This window comes from Pelodiscus sinensis, chromosome 4 (genome assembly GCF_049634645.1).
Source record: "Pelodiscus sinensis isolate JC-2024 chromosome 4, ASM4963464v1, whole genome shotgun sequence".
Classification (NCBI taxonomy): Eukaryota; Metazoa; Chordata; order Testudines; family Trionychidae; genus Pelodiscus; species Pelodiscus sinensis.
In genome coordinates, this window is record NC_134714.1 from 17001862 (window position 1) to 17020921 (window position 19060).

Genomic DNA, 19060 nt, shown 5'->3' on the forward strand with positions numbered 1-19060 from the left:
TGACTCATCTCTTTTAATATAACATTTTAATTTCCTCAATTAAAACAGAATTCTCTTTATGCATTTGAATAAGCTAGAAGGAATAAACTATGAAATAGTTCCCCCCCATTGGTTGCAAATGGATGATTGAATAGTTACTTGTGACCACCATGTGTTCTTTGCTCCACTTGATAATTTGAGTTGCTCTTTTTCTTCCATCCTGCGCTGCAATGCTTTTAGTAGATTTTGTGGAGGTATGGAACGTGATAGTCACTAGGTTTAATATTAATGCTTGCTGTTGCATGTACATTTGCAGAGCTGGGGTTTCCCCTTTTCTCTAGCAACGATTTCATGTGCCTTGCAGATCGGGCTCTCTAGGGCTAAAAGAGCTGTATTAATGATAGGGAGGCAATCGAGACAAGCTTGCAACAAGCTGCAGCCCAGTGAGTCGGCGTATTTGTGGCAATAGATATTAAGCACAGGCTTCCGTGTAATAACAAATTCAACATAACCGAAAACAAATATCATAAGTATCCAGATAAGGGCGTTCAGCACTGCAGAAGCAGCTGGGGAATCAGTTGCATGACAACTGCTCTCGTAGGTTCCACGTGTGGGCACCCACCCTATGCAAAACACATTTCCCTCTGCATGGAAGGAGAGAGGTTGCTTTGGCTCCAGGTCCTGCAGTTTTGCACCGACTTGGAGCCTCCCGTTTGCGGCGCAAGGTGCTGCCCGCTTGCAGTTAAACACGGCATGCGTTGAAGGGAGCCTCCCGACAGGGGGCGTGTGCATCGCGGTGAGCGCGGGGAGACGAGGCGGCTGCCGCTGAACTGGCCCTAGGCGATAGGGAGTGCGTGGAGAGCGCGTGCGGCGGCTCGCGAAGGGCGCGAGCTGCTCGGCTTCTGGAATCAGACCGGCCCCGGGGGCGGGAGGAAGTTGACTGGCGCGCGCCCTCGGCGGCAGTTGGGGCGGCAGTGGGAGGGGCCGAGGCTGGGGAGTGGAAGCCGCTGGCCCGGCAGCAAGCGCAGCCGCGGGGTACTGAGCGCCCCGAGCGTGCAGCCCCTGCGCTAGCCCCTCCCACCAGCGGGGGCTGGCAACCGTCCCCTGTGGGCGGGCCTTAGGGAGGGGGCTGGGCGGGGTATCCCACGCCAACGGCAGCCACCGCGGAGCCAGTCACCCCCCCTTCCCCTTCCCCCGCCCCCGCCTGGGGGCTGCCCTCGGGCTCCTGGTGGCGCCCTGCCCGGCGGCGTGGGGCTGCCGCCGCCAAGAGTGACGCGGAGGGGGCGCGAAATCCGAGCGGGCCCGCGTGAGGAGCCGCGGGGGGGGAGGAGGGGTCACGTGGCGCAGAGCGGGGTGAGCTCGGGGGAGGCTGCGAGCACGAGCCAACTCCCGCCTTCCCGCCCCGCGCCGGGCAGGTGCGATCCTGCAGGGACAGCTGTGCCGGGGCGGGGGCTGGCTCGTGTCTGCAGCGCCGAGGCGCCACACGGTAGCGGGCCCTAGCGGTGGAGGGGGAACCCCGCTAGGGTAGTTCTGGGGGAGGGGGAGGGGGGGGCTGAACAGCAAACGACCGGATCCACGCTCGTGTACGAGTCTCTCCCCCCCTCCCCCACTCACCTCCCTCCCCCACTCGTCGGGCTTGTTAAGTCATGATGGGAAGGGTTGAAAGATAAATCCCAGAACATTTAAATCCTCGGTCGGACTGAAGAAGCTTCCAACAGCGCTCACAAACCGGGGGGCAGGTCAGGCTTTTTTTAATTAAGCCTCCTTTTTGTGATACAAGTGTGGGGGGGGACTTCAGATGAGAGAGAGACACTTTTTTCTACATCCATATGAAGATCACTGTGCGCCAAGTGGCTTTGATTCGAATAGCCGATGCAATGCTTCACTCTTTCCTAGCCTTATGATTCAATAGAAGGCTCCCTGCCGTTGGGAATATGGTGACTGCTGTATAAATGTGATGGGATGACTGAACAACTAGCAGAAATGAGACTCTCTAATCCTTGATCATTCTGTTTTAAAGTCAGCTGCCAAATAGTAGTACGGTGAAATCCTAGACTTGACTTCAAGGGAGCTGGTTGAGCCAAAACGAACACCTGAAAACATTTATATTTGATGTCCATGAGGAAGTAGAGGTAATTTAGCTCATTATTTCCTATAGCGCGACTTGAAATGGTAATCTTTGATTGAGGACCCAACAAATTCATTGTCCATTTTGGTCAATTTCACTATCATAGGATTTAAAATAGCTGAAATCAGGAAACTTGTGAAGATTTTTCAAAACAGAATTTTCAGTGTTTGTAACTGTAGGGATCCTGACCTAAAAAGGAGTTTGGGGGAGCCACAAATTGAGAGTGGGGATTTGCAGTGCAGCTACTCTCCAGTGCTTCTGCTGGCTCTACCTTCAGAGTGGGGCAGCTGGAGGATGGTGGCTGTTGGTCAGGAGCCGACTCCAAAGGCAGAGTAGCAACAAAGAAGGATGGCATAGCAGCACAGTGGTAAGGATGGCAGTCTTCAGAGCTGAGCAGTTGGCCAACAACCTCTGAAAAGTGCGGAAGTCGGGTGGCATACTACATATGGCATACTACATATTCTCCTCTCTTCTCTCTTCCCCCCCCCCCCCATAACCTTGCAATGCTCCTACAGTTCCCTTTTGGGTCAGGATCAATTTGAGGAACACTGGTCTCCCAATCAAAACTGTGCAGTATAGGTTAAAAGCACAGAGGATCAGCTTTCACAGGGAGAGACCAGATTTCTTGGTCCATGACACCTCTTTCGTGGCCATGACTTTGGTAGTACCCTACTTAAAATACAGGTTCCTGAGCTCAGCCCTCTAATGTCTTCCATCAGAAGAAGAACATTCCTATTTTGCAGCTATCATCTACTATGTTTCAGTATAAGTCCTAAAGTTTAACAGGTCTTTATACTTCAGGCAAACTTAGTACAGTACTTCCAACACCCAAGTGATATCTGTCAATAATCACACTTTTTTACACCACTACCCTCACCACTTTATGGATGCACTGAAGCTGAAACACTTGGTGTTTCATTTCCAGTGTGTCTTTGCAGCTGTTGCAAAGCAACCTGTAATTTATTTAAACAGTGCCACAAGTCACAAAATGCAGTTGGGTGGGTGGTTTGCCTTTTGAAATAGGAAGGAATAAAATCCCCTTCCTGCCCACCCTTAATTCTAAAAATAATTGTAGACTAGCTGTACTACAGCTTTAAAAACTACCAAAGCTGCTTTGTACATTTCATTTAAACTTGTATTTTGTAGCCTCATCAAGTGTCAGCTTTAAGACTAAGATTATGGTAATACCAGACTTCTGTGATCAATCGTACAAGAAGAAATCTGAACGTTAGTAAATTCAACGACTTGCCCATTCATGTAAGACTTCTCTCTCTCTTTATTTTAACAAATGCTAGAAAGACATTTTTGGAGCTCTAACATCAACTTCTTGAATGACTCAAACATAAAATTGAGTCAAATAGGGTCTCTGTAAACACTTCATTTTTGCATACCTTTTACTTGCTCTACTTTTGTCATTAGGTTAATTTTATGTGCAACAGTGTGTGCACAAGTACACTAGTAATGAATAAAGTCAGGTACTGATCAAGTTGGAAAAGCTTCCACTAAAGAGGGCAAGAAAGAATATCCTTAACTCACATAAAAATGCATTTTGTTTGGCATTTGTCACCCTAGGAATTGAAGTCTAAAACTTTTTGTATAAACCTGGAAATATAAATAAAGTATCACTTAATGAAAACCAAAATAGATATGGACTTTTTACTAGCTAGCATATTACTGGCCACTAGTTGAAGGCTTGCTTAATTACTACTGTAGACTGTTAAAAACTTATTGATTGATTTTTAGAACAAATTGAACATCCAGAACAAACATGTCTCCAGTATTCTTCCCTCTGTGTAGTCTCTTAATATCACAATGGCTCTGAAGAAAATGCTCTTTATAGTGGCTAAAAAACATACTATTTTTTTAAAGTAGGTTTGCATATTTCAAGTGTTTTTGAGTTGTCTTTAGAGTACTGTAGTCTGAGGTATGACAACCCTATTCTACAAAGCTGAAACACCTGAGTTGAATGATTCCTACAACATGATATGAAGTGTCTCTTGTTAATTCCCTGGTTCCTGTTCGTGTTTTTTATTAATATTAAATTTTTCTAGCCTGATTTCCTGCTTGCAAAAGAAGATTGTGATATCGCCAGAAGGTTCTTACATTGGGATAGGTCTCTGCAGAAATTTGGCAGTGGGAGATGTTGAGGAAGAGCTAGAATAATACACCCGTCTGCTTCACCCACCCACCTAAACACTCCCCTCCCTCCTACTCTAAAATTTGAGAAGCTTAATATGTAAGAAGATTATTAATAAACAAATTGAACTTTAAAAAAATAAAAGCACTTTTCAAGTTGGCACTACATAAAATATTATATCTAAAATATTAAAGATTCATAAATATAAACTTGATAGCAATTGCTTTTTTTCTAAACCATTGGCCTTTTATATTGTGTTCTAAGTATTAAAGTTTCAACATCTGACTAAAGTACTACAATGAAGTCTGTTCTCATAAGGCTTATTGACTATCAAAACTTATGAATGCAGCTGGGATGCTTCTGTATGCAGATTTTCAGCACTACCAGATTTTTCTGTTAAAAGCTACATTCTATAAACTTCCAATGTGAGAGGTTCTTTGCACAATATTTTGCCTCTACCTTGCATTATTGGGAACTGTCTGCATCAAGATAACATGAGAAACTTCACATTTACAGTCTAGACTGATCTCTTCAGAACAGGCTCTTCCAGAATCAATCCATCAATTTAGGAATAAGATTTCTTTTTTTCCATAGCAAGTGATAAGGTAGCTTTCATGCTTTCTGAAATAGTATCTTTTTAGCTGGGGCTATTGAACATTTTGTGGAGATGCATGAATATAACTGGTCCTGCATTTCCACAAAATGCTTAGGCGTCCACCAATTTTAAAAATTGGTTCTGTACCTTGATCAGGAGAGAGACATTACAAGGTGTTATATGAATGGGGCTGCCCCAGCATGGTCTTTTTTAACTAGGGGAGTGTTGGCTAATAGAACAAGACACTGTGTGTAATACTGTAGAAGTGATTCTTTATCACATCTCCAAGTCTTGGGCTGCGTCTAGACTGGCATGATTTTGCCCAAATACTTTTAACAGGGATGTTTTTCCGTTAAAAGTATTTGCGCAAGAGAGCGTCTATACTGGCATGGATGCTTTTGCGCAAAAGACTGTGCCAGTGTAGATGCTCTCTTGCGCAAGAAAGCTCCGATGGCCATTTTAGCCATCGGGCTTTCTTGCGTAAGAAATTAACTTGCCTGTCTACACTGGCCCTCTTGTGCAAGAATACTTGCGCAAGAGGGCTTATCCCTGAGCGGGAATGTGAGAGTATTTGCGCAACAACCATTGATTTTGTACTATACAAAGTCAGTGTTCTTGCGCAAATACTCACGGCCAGTGTAGACAGGCAGCAAGATTTTGCGCAAAAGCACCCACTTTTGCACAAAATCTTGCCAGTCTAGACGCAGCCTTTGTGTTTGTAAAACTCCTAAGAGTCTTAGTTGGAAAATACTGGGTATTTTGATAATGATTGCATGTATCTAATTATCCACAGCTAGATTCTTGCTTTGCTAACTCAAAAAGAGGGTTTGTCTTCACTCTCCTTCCACCTGTTATTTGTGTCTGCTCAGTAAGAGGTCAGCTCCTTCCGGAATCAAGCTATATTATAAGGTTTTTGCCAAGAAGATGGGCATGTATTCCTATGTTTTGTAAGTCCCCGGGTTACGTACAAGATAGGGACTGTAGGTTTGTTCTTAAGTTGAATTTGTATGTAAGTCGGAACTGGTACATATTGTAGGGGAAACTGTAGCCAAACATTTCTCCAGAGCTCAGTTTTATTCTCCCACACCTCACTTCCCTCAGTCCTTTATTCTCAAGCTGAGGTGTCTGCTGAGAAAAGCCGCTCCGCGTCTCCCTGGTCTGCTGCGGGGGGGGTGCTAGCTTCGCATCTCCCTGGTCTGCTGGGGGGAAGCAGCTAGTGCGGGGTTGCCTCATCCCGTTTGTAAGTAGGGATCCGATTGTAAGTCGGATCCATGTAACCCGGGGACTGCCTGTACTTTGAATAACTTCAGGTAGTCTCTGACCCATCCAAGGCTTACTAACACCTACAAGATCTTTATCAGGCAATCTTAAAACTTAAATACCCATCTGGGGAAGTGAGATAACAGATTGACAGAGCTAGATGAGTACCCAGAAGTCAACTACTTCAAGACAGGCCCAACAAGGAAAATAACAGAACACCACTGGTCGTCACCTACAGCCGCTAGTTTAAACCCCTCCAGTGCCTCATTGACAATCTGCAACCTATCCTGGAAAATGATCCTTCACTCTCCTAGACCTTGGCAGATAGGCCAGTCCTCACCTACAGACCCTGCCCCCTTCCCCTCCACCTGAAGCAAATACTTTCTAGCAGCCACACACCACACCTGAGATACTCACCCAGGAACCTACCCCGGGCAACAACCACCATTGTTAGCTCTGTTCATGTAGATATGTGACACCATCACAGGACCTAACCACATAAGCCTCAACATCAGGGGTCATAATTGCACATCCTCTAATGTGAGAGATGCCATAAAGTATCAGCAATTCCCCTCTGCCATGTATATTGTCCAAACTGGACTGTCTCTGCGACAAAGGATAAGAACAGCCATACTGGATCACACCAAAGATCCATCTAGCCCAGTATTCTGTCTTCCAACAGTGGCCAATGCCTGATGCATCAGAGGCATTAGAACAGAACAGGTAATCATCATATGATCCTTCTCCTGTCATTCATTTCCAACCTCTGACAAGCAGAGGCTAGGGACACCATTCCTACCCATCCTGGCTAATAGTCATTGATGGCCCAAACCTCCATGAATTTATCTAATTCTTTCTTGAACCCTGTTAAAGTCCCAGTCTTCACAACCTCCTCTGGCAAGGAGTTCTACAGGCTGACTGAACGCTGCATGAGGAAATACTTCCTTTTGTTTGTGTTAAACCTTCTACCTATTAATATCATTTGGTGACCCCTTAGTTCCTATGTTATAGGAACAAGTAAATAACTTTTCCTTATTCACTTTTTCCACTCCATTCATGATTTTATAGAGCTTTATCATAGTCTCCTCCCACCCCCATCTCCTCTTTTCTAAGCTGAAAAGTCCAAGTCTTTTGAATCTCTCTTCATATGGGATCCGTTCTAAACCCCCTAATCATTTTTTGTTGCCCTTTTCTGAACCTTTTCTAATGCCAAGATATCTTATTGGAGATGGTGACCACATCTATACGCATTTTTCAAGTACCATGGTTTTTCAAGTACCATGGTTTTATATAGCGGCAATAAGATATTCTGTCTTATTCTCTACCTTTTTAAAAAAGATTCCTAATATTCCACTTGCTTTTTGACTGCCGCTGCACATTGAGTGGCTGTTTTCAGAAAACTATCCACAATGACTCCAAGATCTTTCTCTTGAGTAGTTATAGCTAAGTTAGTATAATTGGGATTATTTTTTCCAAATTGTGTTACTTTACATTTATCAACATTAAATTTCATTCCCCAATCACTTAGTTTGGTGAGAACTTTTTGAAATTCTTCACAGTCTGCTTTGGTCTAAACTATCTTGAGCAGTTTATTATCTGAAAATTCTGCCACATGTTCACCTCTTTCTCCAGATCATGTATAAATAGGTTGAATAGGATCTGGCCCAGTATGGACTCTTGGGGGACACCACTAGTTACTTCTCTCCATTCTGAAAACTTACCATCTATTCCCACTCTGTTTCCTGTCTTTTAACCAGTATCAGTCTATGAAAAGACCTTCTCTCTTATCCCATGATAAATTACTTTAAGAGCCTTTGGTGAGGAACCTTGTCAGGCTTTCTGGAAACCTCAGTACACTATATTCACTAGATCCTCCCCTCATCCACATGTATGTTTGACCCTCTCAAGCAACTCTAGTGAGGCATTATTTCCCTTTACAGAAACCATGTTGACCTTTCCCCCAACACATTATGTTCATCTATGTGTTAGGGATGTTAAACGTCTATTAATCAGCTAATCAAGTAGTTGATGGAATTTCCACTGACTACTCGATTAGTCGGTAAGGGGGACGCTCGCTATCCTGCTGTGCCCTCTGCCTTTTGAAATGTATAAGAGCTGCCCATGGCTCATTCCAAAGGAAGAAGCACACCAGGGACTGCTTTGGTTCCCGCTTTTGCTTTTTCCCCTGCTGCACCTCTCCTCCTCCTCCCACATAGATGGTGCTGAGGGGAACTGGCTTTTAAGCCAGCTTTCCCCTCTCCACCTTGGTGCCTCTGATATAGCGGCAGCAAAGGGGGGTGGGGAAGAAACTAGTTGAGTAGTGACTTGACACCCGATAAGCCTAGGCTTATCAGGTAATCAGCTAGTTGCTTTCATCCCTTCTATGTCTGAGAATTCTGTTCTTTACTATAGTTTCAACTAATTTGCCTGGTACTGACATTAGACTTACCTGTCTGTAATTGCCAGGATGTAATTCACCTCTAAAGCCCTTTTTAAATATTGGTGTTACATTAGTTATCTTCCAGCCATTAGGTACAGAAGCTAATGTAAAGGATAAAAAAAATAATGGTTCACGATTGGAATCTCCCTAACATCCTCAGCTGTGAAGACCGAAGCAAAGAATTCATTTAGATAAATGGACACATCAGACATTTGGAGTAGTAATACACACAAACCTGCAGGGGAACATTTTAACTTTCCTGGTCATTATCATGAATTTAAAAGTAGCCATTCTTCTACAAAGGAATTTTCCCACCCAATTACAAAGAGAGACTGCAGAACTGGAATTCATCTACAAATTTGACACTGTTACCCTGGGCTTGAATATCCAGCTAGTGTCTTTAACGCACTATAGAGCCAATTTCTGTGGCCTTTAACAACATCTGCATTTTCACATCAAAAACTATGAATGGGATACCTCCAGTCCACTTAATTAATTTCATTAATATGGGTCCTACAATTGACAAGGTACTACTTTTTGTTATATATATTTTGGATTCTGTTATTTCCACTCCATTTAATCTGAAATGGGTCTTGGTAGCTCATGATAATATATTTTTCTTAGTCTCTAAGGTGCCATAGGACTACTCATCTTCAGATAGTAATATAAGAATAGTTTAAACTTAGTTCTATGTTTAGTGCAGAGGGCTGGTACCTTTCAATCTTATGTTTTTCAGAGGCACAGATATAAAACTTAATTCCAAAATTTTAAAACTTTTTTGACATGCCAGTGTTTTACTAAAGTTCTATTTCTTAAGGATACTAAAGCTTAGTGCAAGCATTCATATTACAGATACGAAAGAAATTGATTGTCAGGTATCCGATCTAATCTCCATTTTTAGAAGCTACTCCAGCAGTTCATCAGTGAATCACCACACGCCTATTGCATGGCACAGGACACATGCACTAATCCTTTATTCTAATATATAGTCCACCTTCAATCAAGAGTGCATATATGCTAAACAAAATTAATCAGGAGTAAAGGGTGGGGGAGGAAGTTCTTGCCTGTTACAGAGCTTCTGCTATAATAAAATGTATCATTTCAATTTTGAAATACTGCCTTGAGCTATTATGAAGTGTGAAGCCACTCTGGCTATGTCTACAGCAAAAAAAAATTACTGAAAAAAATTGTTACAATGGCCATACTGGGTCAGACCAAAAGTCCATCTAGCCCAGTATCTTGCCCTCCAGCAGTGGCCAATGCCAGGTGCCCCAGATGGCATGAATAGAACAGGTAATCAAACAGAGGCTAGGAATACCCTTCCTACTCATCTTGGCTAATATCCATTGATGGATCTATCTTCCATTAATTTATCTAGCTCTCTTCTGAACTGTTGTTGTCCTGGTGTTCACAACATCATCTGGCACAGAGTATAGAAAAAAGTTTTCTTTGTTTAAACCTGCTGCCTATTTTATAAGGAAATAACTAAAAGGTTATTAAAAACTGAGTGTAGACAGGGCAAGTTGTAGTCTTACCTCAAGCAACTCTATTTTTAAAAATAAATTGTGAATAGAAGCAGCAACTGTCATTTGGCCTGCAGGCAGTTGTAGACACTTCTGTGCTCAAAAATGTCTTTTCCCAGTCATGCCACATGCGTCCTTCCCAAAAGTTAGTGGAATAAAACTAAGGAACTTGTAGATGCTTTTTTGAAAAGTCCATGATAGAAACACCCAATGGCGCTACTCCATGGGAGATAGCGGGTTGCGGGATATTGGAGGATTGGGGATATGTGGTGAAGTAGTACGTTTTTCATTCAGCTAATCTGCCTCTCTTTCTTTCCCCACCCTGTTGGTTTACTTAGCAGCCAAGTAGCTCTTGGGGCAGGTTTAAAGAGGAAATATTTTTTTTGTGGGAATCAGATGGGGGCAAGGGTGGTGCTTCAAATGTATTAAAATTTAGCAAAGGATCATCTGAAAAATGGAGCTGCTGAACATGGATTAGAGAGGATTCCTGAAGAGGTGCTATCATTCTGTCCCTTGCAACGGAGGTGTGGCAGAGTGCTAAGCTTCTTACCAGTGGGTTGCCCTGAATCTTGTTGCTGGTTAGTAGGTATCTAAAAGCATCAATCTAAATTTAATTTGGTAGGGATCAACTCATAACAAAATGTCAAAACATTCTTGGGTTAATTTTAGAATAGAAGCTGTCAAATCTACTGAGACAGTGTCTGTGGGTCAGTTCAGTCCTCTGTGACATCAATACAAATTCCTACTTGGATAATTTCATTCTTGCTACCTGAGTTAACTTCAATACTTTGTAATTGGACATAATCTACAATTTGGTCTCGGCTCTTGCTATCGTGTTGCTCTGCCCACTGTTTCACATTAAAATATAGCCATTTCAAGATGGATAAAACAATCCTTGTATCTGTCTCAAGTTTTGGGGGCTTAAGCCTCCAGGAGTACTTAATATATAAGCCCTATGGTTTTCTTGGAAACATGTACATACTGTTTCTTGTGGTATATTGTACAAGAAATGCATCTTTATAAAGTCATACTGAAGACTGTCGGTACTAAAATTTTTTAGTTTTTATGAATCTGGCTCTCTATTTTACTACTTTATAGTGTCTAAGACTGGATAGACCTATGTGATCATCAAGTCAGACTTCTCAATAGTGCAGGCCATAGAACTTCCCCAAAATAATTTGTAGACCATATTTCTTTTTTTAGAAAAACAACATTCAGTCTTTGTTTTTAAAAATTACCAGTGATGGAGAATCCACCATCACCCTGATAAATTATTCCAGTGATGAATTACTCTGTTTAATGCCTTTCTTTCCAATGGATCCAAGTACAAACACTTCCCTAGTCTTGGTGTTTTTAAGTTGGCAGTTAATGCAGTCTCTTCTCCCCAATTTGTTCAGATTACGTCAGCAGTCAACATTTCAGTTGTTGGCTAAATGGAACAGACAGAACGGCATATAGTGACGAGCTTTCCTGATATCTCTTGCATTAGAGTCTCAGCTGAAATGTGTAGTGAACATGAATATTATCCATAGCTAAAACTACTATTTGGTGCCTAATAGCAGAATCTTCTAGTAGGTGAAAAGGGGCATGGCATTTCAAGGACAAATGACAGTCTTGGTCTTCCTTAATTAGAGCTTACAGAGGTTGCTAAGAAACAGACTAATAGTCCTCAAATCAATTATATGCCCCTTGGACAGATGAACAGGTGCTTGCTCTCTGAAGTAACTTCTTTTAACCTGGGATAAGACTGGAGTATTAAGCAAACTACAGTCTATTTATAGCCTGTTTCTTAGGTCTTTTTAAAATACATATATTTTTAAAAATTCTCCCTTGGTGGTGATATTCTCTGGTATGTTTTAATTCCCTTTATTATTCTTTAGACTACACTGTGTTTAGTATTGTGTATTTTTTTTTTTTTAACAGAGGAAATTTCCTCTGACCTTTTATTCCCCCAGATAGTCATCATCTTAGTTGCTTATGTCTAAGATGCCTTTTCCTTTTAGGGCTCTGGAACAATTTCCAGTATCCTATCGTGGGTTAAAACTAGATACATGTGGAACTTAAATTTCTTTTCCTTAAATGTCATATTGTGTTGATGGTCTCTTTTACTCTTCCTGGGTAACTATTGCTTATGTACTTCATTGGACTGCAGCTGTCTTTTTTTCTGGGAAAGATTTTCTATTACTCATACAGAACAGACAAGTCGACCTTGGGAGAGAGTGTGTGTGTGTGTGTGTGTGTGTGTGTGTGTGTGTGTGTGGTGGGGTGTTTTTAATAGAATCGATTAAAATCTGCCCCATGCTCTGGACATAATGAGTTTGACCACAAGTGTTCTTACAGATTAATTTCAGTTTCGATGGTGAGCTTTGTCTTGCTGGCATTTTAATAGTATGTCTGTTCGGTCTTGCTTGTTTTGGATTTTTTCGTTGAATATGAACACTGCATATGTAAAGGAATCATGTTAACTCAGATATAGTAAAACCTCAGAGTAATGAACTAACTGGACAGCCACACACCTCATTTGGAGCTGAAGGTACGCAATCAAGCAGTACCAGAGAAAAAAGCAAATACAGGACTGTATTAAACATAAACTACTACAAGTTTTTAAAAATTGACATATATTTCTGTACTTCTTTCAATTAAATTAAGCTGGTTTAAAAACCAGGATTTTTCTTCTGCAGAGTAAAGTTTCAAAGCTGTGTTAAGTCAACGTTCAGTTGTAAACTTTTGAAAGAACAGCCATAATATTTTGTTCAGTTACGAATATTTCAGAGTTACAAGCAACCTTAATTCCCAAGGTGTTCATAATTACAAAACTGGAAGAAACTTTGAGAGGTTAATTCCAATCCCCTGCACTCATGGCAAGATCAAGCCCCATTTAGACTAGGGGCAAGGAACCTAAGGCCTGGGGGCCAGATGCAGCCCTGTCTTTCCTTGATCTAGCCCCTGGGGTTTGGGCCCCCCCAGCATTGGGGAGCCTACACTGACACTTCAGCATTCCCCCCCCCCCCACCATCCTCCTGTGAGGCTGGAGCACACAATCTACTAGCCCAGCCCCCCCTAGGCCCTGGTGTGTGAGGGGAATGTGGAGAGTATCTTTCTCCTCAGTTGGGTGCCACCTCTGAGGGTTAGGTGTCTCTTTTTTCTTGCTTCTCACTTGTGTGCGGTCCTCAACTGACTTTTTTTTTTTTTTTTCTGTGGGTCAGCGGCACCTGACCCAAAAAAGGTTCCCCACCGGTGATTTAGATCATCCCTGACAGGTGTTTGTCTAATTTTCTCTTTAAAATGACAGAGATTACACAACCTCCTTAGGAGATTTGTTGCAGTGCTTTACCACCCTAACAGAGATTTTCCTAGTGTCATGAGAGGGTAGGGAAAATCATTTTTCTTCCTTCTTTAACAGCCTTTTAGGTTCTTGAAAGTTGTTATGGATCGCTCTCTGGAAAAGAGAACTATTATTGAGTTTCTACTGTATTTGGTTAGCCAAATCTCCATAAATGAGCTGACTTCTAGGTCCTTTGATAGCCCTTGGTGTTTCCACAGCATTGCCTTTGATCTTTAATGTTTGCATCTTCCTTTAAAGTAAAAGTACAGTTTGAGTTGGTTATAATATGCATGTATACTTTTCTCAAACAAGCAACGGACAGCTTTTTCCAATATGAAATGCACACTGGACAGAGAAATAGCGTTACTGTTCCAAAAGCCATTAAAAAGGCTTCGAGTAGTTAGATCGGGGTGGGCAAATGGGCCTCTGTGGGCTGGATCTGGCCCGCCATTTGGGTTGATCCGGCCTGTGGAGGCCCTGCCGCTCCTCTGCCCCCAGGCCAATTAGGGGCCGAACTGGTGCCGGCAGAGGTGACGCAGCTCTCCTTTTTTCCAACTTCCCCAGCCTCCCCGTCCCTCTTCAGGGACCCCTCCCGTGGGAGTCTTCTCAGACAAGAAGTATAGTGTCTACTCGATGTGGGAGCAATAGAGACTGTTCGCAAGGACTTTCGGGGCAGAGGATTTTATTCACATTACTTCCTCACCCCAAAAAGGTCTAAAAGGACCTATTTTAGACCTCTGTAGATTGAACCGTTATCTTTGAAAACAAAGATTCAAAATGGTTACCCTAGCGACCATAATTCCAGTGCTGGACAAGGGAGATTGGTTTGCAGCCCTCGACCTGCAAGACGCATATTTCCACGTAACTATTCTCCCAGCACACAGACGCTTCCTTCATTTCACAGTAGGACTGGACCACTACCGAGTGCTTCCGTTCAGCCTTTCTACTGCCCCCAGAGTATTTTTGAAAACTCTGGCTGTAGTGGCAGCATACTTACAGGTCATTCTTTCCTTACCTGGATGATTGCTTGATCAAAGGCACGTTGGAAGCAGAGACATGTCTTATTGTTGATATCATACGTCAAATATTTTAATTCCTGGGATTGTTACTCAATATACAGAAGTCGACCTTGCTACCTACACCAGACCTAGAATTTATAGGTGCTCAGCAAGAGTGTACTTACCATTACTAAGGTTCCATGCCATTCAGGCCCTTGTTACTACTAGCACCATTAGCCCTACTATTCTGATACTCACATGCCTTCAACTAATGGGTCATATGGACACTACAACTTATTGTCAATCACGTATGCCTCCACTTTCATTGCTTTCTACATTGGATTGCTACAGTTTACTCCCATCAAAAAGGACAGGCACGCAAGCGGCTGTCCCCCCCCTACCACATGTGCTGCAGTCCCTCATATGGTGGACCAAACCTTGCAATCTTTTGGCGGGTGTGCCTTTCCATCGAGACCAACCTTCGATGCACATAACCACAGATGCGTTCCTCGTTGGATGGGGAGTCCATATGGACACAATGTCAATCCATGGCAGATGGTCTACTCAGGCGACCGCTTATTATATCAATTTATTAAACCTCAGTGCAGTTTCTAACGCTTGCAAACACTTCGCAAGACACATCCGCAACAATGTGGTCAGGATATTGACCGACAATATAGTAACAATGTACTACATTAGTAATCGGGACACTCGGTCCCAGTCCCTATGTGCCAAGGCAGTGCAATTATGGAACTAGGGCATACGGAACAATGTCATTCTACTAGCCTCATACTTACCGGATATAAACAATATAGCAGCAGACACTTTGCCATAGACCCCCAATGGGAACTACACCCCCAGTATCTTTGACCCATTTTCCACCGATGGGGGGCGAGAGAGATCTCTTTGCATCCTGCAAAAACAGGAAATGTCATCAGTACTGTTCCAGGTCCGACATTGGCCGTGGATCCCTAGGAGATACTTTTCTCCGCAGCCGGAGGGTACCTCTTCTGTACGCGTTTCCTCCCATTCCTCTCATTTTGAGTCTGGTGTAGGGACCTATTCCTAGAGGTCAGGAACTTTTCTCCACCCTCAGCCACATGTCCTGAAGCTGATGGCATGGTTCCTTGCTGGTTCTACCATGAAGAATTACAATGTTCAGACCGAGTGAAGCAGGTCCTCCTATATAGCAGGAAACAATCTACCCAATCCACTTAACCTGTACAGATGGCATAGATTCCTGTCTTGGTGCTCTGATCACAACCTCTGTGGAATCTGGAACTGGTGCTGGGTGCTCTAACCTACACCCCCTTTGAACCTCTGGCTCAAAGATGTGAGGTTTCATCTGCTCAATGTACACAGAGCACTAGCCTTTTACATGGACAGGACTAAACCCTTTCATAAATCAGTCTACTCATTTCCATCTCTTAGCGTACAAAAGGGAAACCCCTATCATCGCAGACAATTTCCAATCTCATGGTATCCTGCATCAAACAATGTTATATCCTAAGAAATAAACCACTGCCTCAGACTCCAGGAGCACATTCTATGAGACCTATGGCAGCATTTACTGCATTTCTTAATAGGGTTCCCCTTAGAGATCTGCAGGTCCACCAATGATACTTTTATTAAACATTATGCAATTTTAGTGTCTCAAGCACAAGATACAGTTGTGGCTTCTACTGTTTTATCTATGATAGTTAGACCATGAATCCGAGACCCACCTTCCACTATTCCTTGAGTACTGCTACACAGACACCTATAGTGGAACACCCACGGGGACACCACTCAAAGAAGAAAAGAAAGTTACTCACCTTGGTGCTGTTACGACTGTTCTTCAAGATGTGTGTCCCCGTGGGTGCTCCGCTGTCTGTCCTCCTTCCTGCTTTGGATTCTCAGCTGATATCTTTCAGCGGACTTGAGGAACTGGCGGGAGCTGGACCATGCGAGAGAGATCAAAAGGGCACGAATAGCCCAAAGTGCGGTTTGGCGGACAGCTGCTAATGAAAATTCTGAGCTGCGGCGCCGGGCGAGCCTGACACCTACAGTGGTGCACCCATGGGGACACACTTCTCAAAGAATTGTCGTTACTGCACCAAGATTAGTAACTACCTCTTATTCCTTGTGGAATGAGGTTTACAGGGCCGTTGGAATAGCGAGCCCATTATATTTCAAAATAGCGTGCATACTCAAAAGATTCGGTATAGCTATTTCGGGATATCTCCGGTATTCCAAAATAGTGCTGCAGTGAAGACATAGCCTCAGTGAGGGTGTTATCCTGCATCTAAGAAGTAAATGCACAGCATCTTTACACACATGAAAACAGGATTGCAATCTGCTTTTTGCAGTTTTCCCAACCAAGGCTATGCATGAGAGAAGACTGCTCTAGATAAGAGGTTAGTCTGTTAAGCTTAGAAAATCAAATCAATACATGCATTCTATTTAACACTTCCATTTCCGTGTTTTGCTTATTCTCTTGAATCATGATCTTTGATAATAAGAATTTTTCATTCTAAATATCTCAATAGTATGGTTTCTCTATGTGGTGCTTAGCCTGTAGTTGAATTCATCAAACCGGTGTGTATGCTGTTGCCATTAGTGTCAACCTGGCAAGTGTTCAGTGCCCTCTATAGGGGAACGCTTCAAATGGTCTTGTGGACTGAGATGCATCTCTTGTTTAATCTGTGAAGCAAAGTAAGGGCTGTCATAGCCTACAGGGGATTATTTGGATGAGTGACTAGCAGGCTGGAGGTGAATGGAAGCTGGCATGCAGTTAAGCACAAGATAGTCTCTCACTGGAGGTGGGTGGTAATAAGGTGAATCATAACCTTGATTTGGAATGCCTGAAGACCCATCACCGGACTTCTATAATGTATTTTTGTGACGTTCTCAAAGCCTTATGCTTATCTCAGTACAGATGTTCTATGAAGTAAGGTCATATTTTCCTATCTATAATAAGAATGGGATGCTAAATGATTTGCCCAAGGCTACATGAGTTAGCAAAGATTTTTGGAAGAGAAACTGTCTCTGGACCCAAATCCCTGTGTCTTAACCACTTGGTCCTGCTACCCCTCAAGAACTACCAGCCAAAGTATTATGGATTGTGATTGTCATGAAGGTCTTTAAAAGCTTGCTATTCTGCAAAATCAAGTATCTCTGTCGATTAGCTTGCCAAGCATACGTATTGAGTAAGCATTAATAAAGAAACCATGACAAACTGGATGCATTTTTTTTCTAAATAGTTTTTTAATGGTTGCATATTTTGCTGTTACAAGTTGTGACCAATGCTGTGATAGGAGTGTTTGGCAATAGTGTTTAAATTATGGAATTAGAGTTTAAAAAGTGATGAATTGTTAAATAGTAATAGTTGTAGGTGCTTTTATTCTAGTTCTTCATGGTCACTTGGCCATATCACAGGGGCAGTAGCAATTGGTACTCTTTCGGGAACTAGTTATGAGGCTAAGGATTGGGAAAAACTCACAGACTTACTTGCCCCCTTCAAAATAGAGCAAATGTTATTTTGCTAGAATAGAGGTGGCTTTTTATTTTATTTTTTTTAAGCTACCTACATTTGGACATATCCTGTATTTCAAGTTTGAATGGATAAATATTTCCTGCAGAAAAATGAGGGTCTAATTGGTTTATAAACAGGTCTCGTGTCTTGTGTGATGTGTATGTAGAACGGGGGTTGGCAATCTTTTAAGGGGGACCACTTCACAAATTTTGGAAGTGATTGTGGGCCACACTGGAAGGGGTGGGGACTTGGGTAGAAAGGGCAGGGCAGGGAGACTTTGAGTGCTCTCTTGACCACAGACTCTGGCCTGGGGGTGGAGGAGTGTGTGAGTGGTGTGTTTTTTTTTTTTTTTTGCGCCCCATCCTGCCAGGGGTGTCCGGTGCCTAGAGAGCTGGTTCCCTCTAGCTGCCAGGCACCCCTGGCGGTATAAGGAGACTTCCCACGCTCCCCCACCTCCAGGCCAATCAAGGGGCAAACCCACTACTACCAAGGAAGGAAGGAAGAGCACAGCAGCATCAGGAAGGAGTTGAAGGGAGGCTTCCTCTTAGTTTGTGAGGGGCCTCGCCTCCCCTCCTCTTACCACGCTGTGCCTCCCAGCCACTGGGAAGACCCTGAGCCGCACAGGTTCTGGCTTTCCCTCCCACCCTGCCCCGTGGGATGCACGGTTCCTTCTGGTGTTGCATGCCCCGGGCGGGGAGAGGAGATTTTATGTGCTCCCCCATCCCCTGGTCTCAATTGGCCTGGGGGTGGGGGAGCGGCAGTGTGGGCATGGGCCAGTTCTGGCCTGCGAAGGCCCTCTGCCCACCCCTGATGTAGAATGAGGTTTTGAAAAGCATACATCTAACTTCTTGTTTAAATGTGTTCATTAATCAAGCTTTTAGATGGCATAATCAAGGTAAATTTTACCTTTTGGTATATACGGTTGCAGTTGCAACTTGTAGTACAAAATACAAGGCATGCAGGTGTTCTCTGTTCAGAACAATAATTAAAGCACATTATTACATGGCGATTTTAATTCCCTCTTGACTTGAAGTTGAAATTATAATGATGCACAGCTTGAAACACCCAGAGGGCATGATAATATCCATGCCACGTGGAGCATTGGGGGGAGGGGAGGAGTAGTATTAATTACTAGTTCAGCTTTGAATTCTAAATATTGAC

General features: G+C 43.1%; 1 protein-coding gene and 1 long non-coding RNA gene across 4 annotated transcripts in view; both read left to right on the forward strand.

Moving 5' to 3' along the window:
• LOC112543600 (uncharacterized) lies at positions 1-18223 on the forward strand. Of its 2 annotated transcripts, none has more exons than XR_012903274.1 (4): positions 1-1718; positions 2000-2111; positions 3254-3364; positions 4159-18223. It is a non-coding gene; the product is annotated as an uncharacterized LOC112543600 (long non-coding RNA). The 2 variants fall into 2 exon arrangements; XR_012903275.1 differs by having other exon boundaries at positions 1-1014.
• JAG2 (jagged canonical Notch ligand 2) overlaps positions 1-19060 on the forward strand; it is a 108984-nt gene that overhangs the window by 2209 nt on the left and 87715 nt on the right. The window lies entirely within an intron of this gene.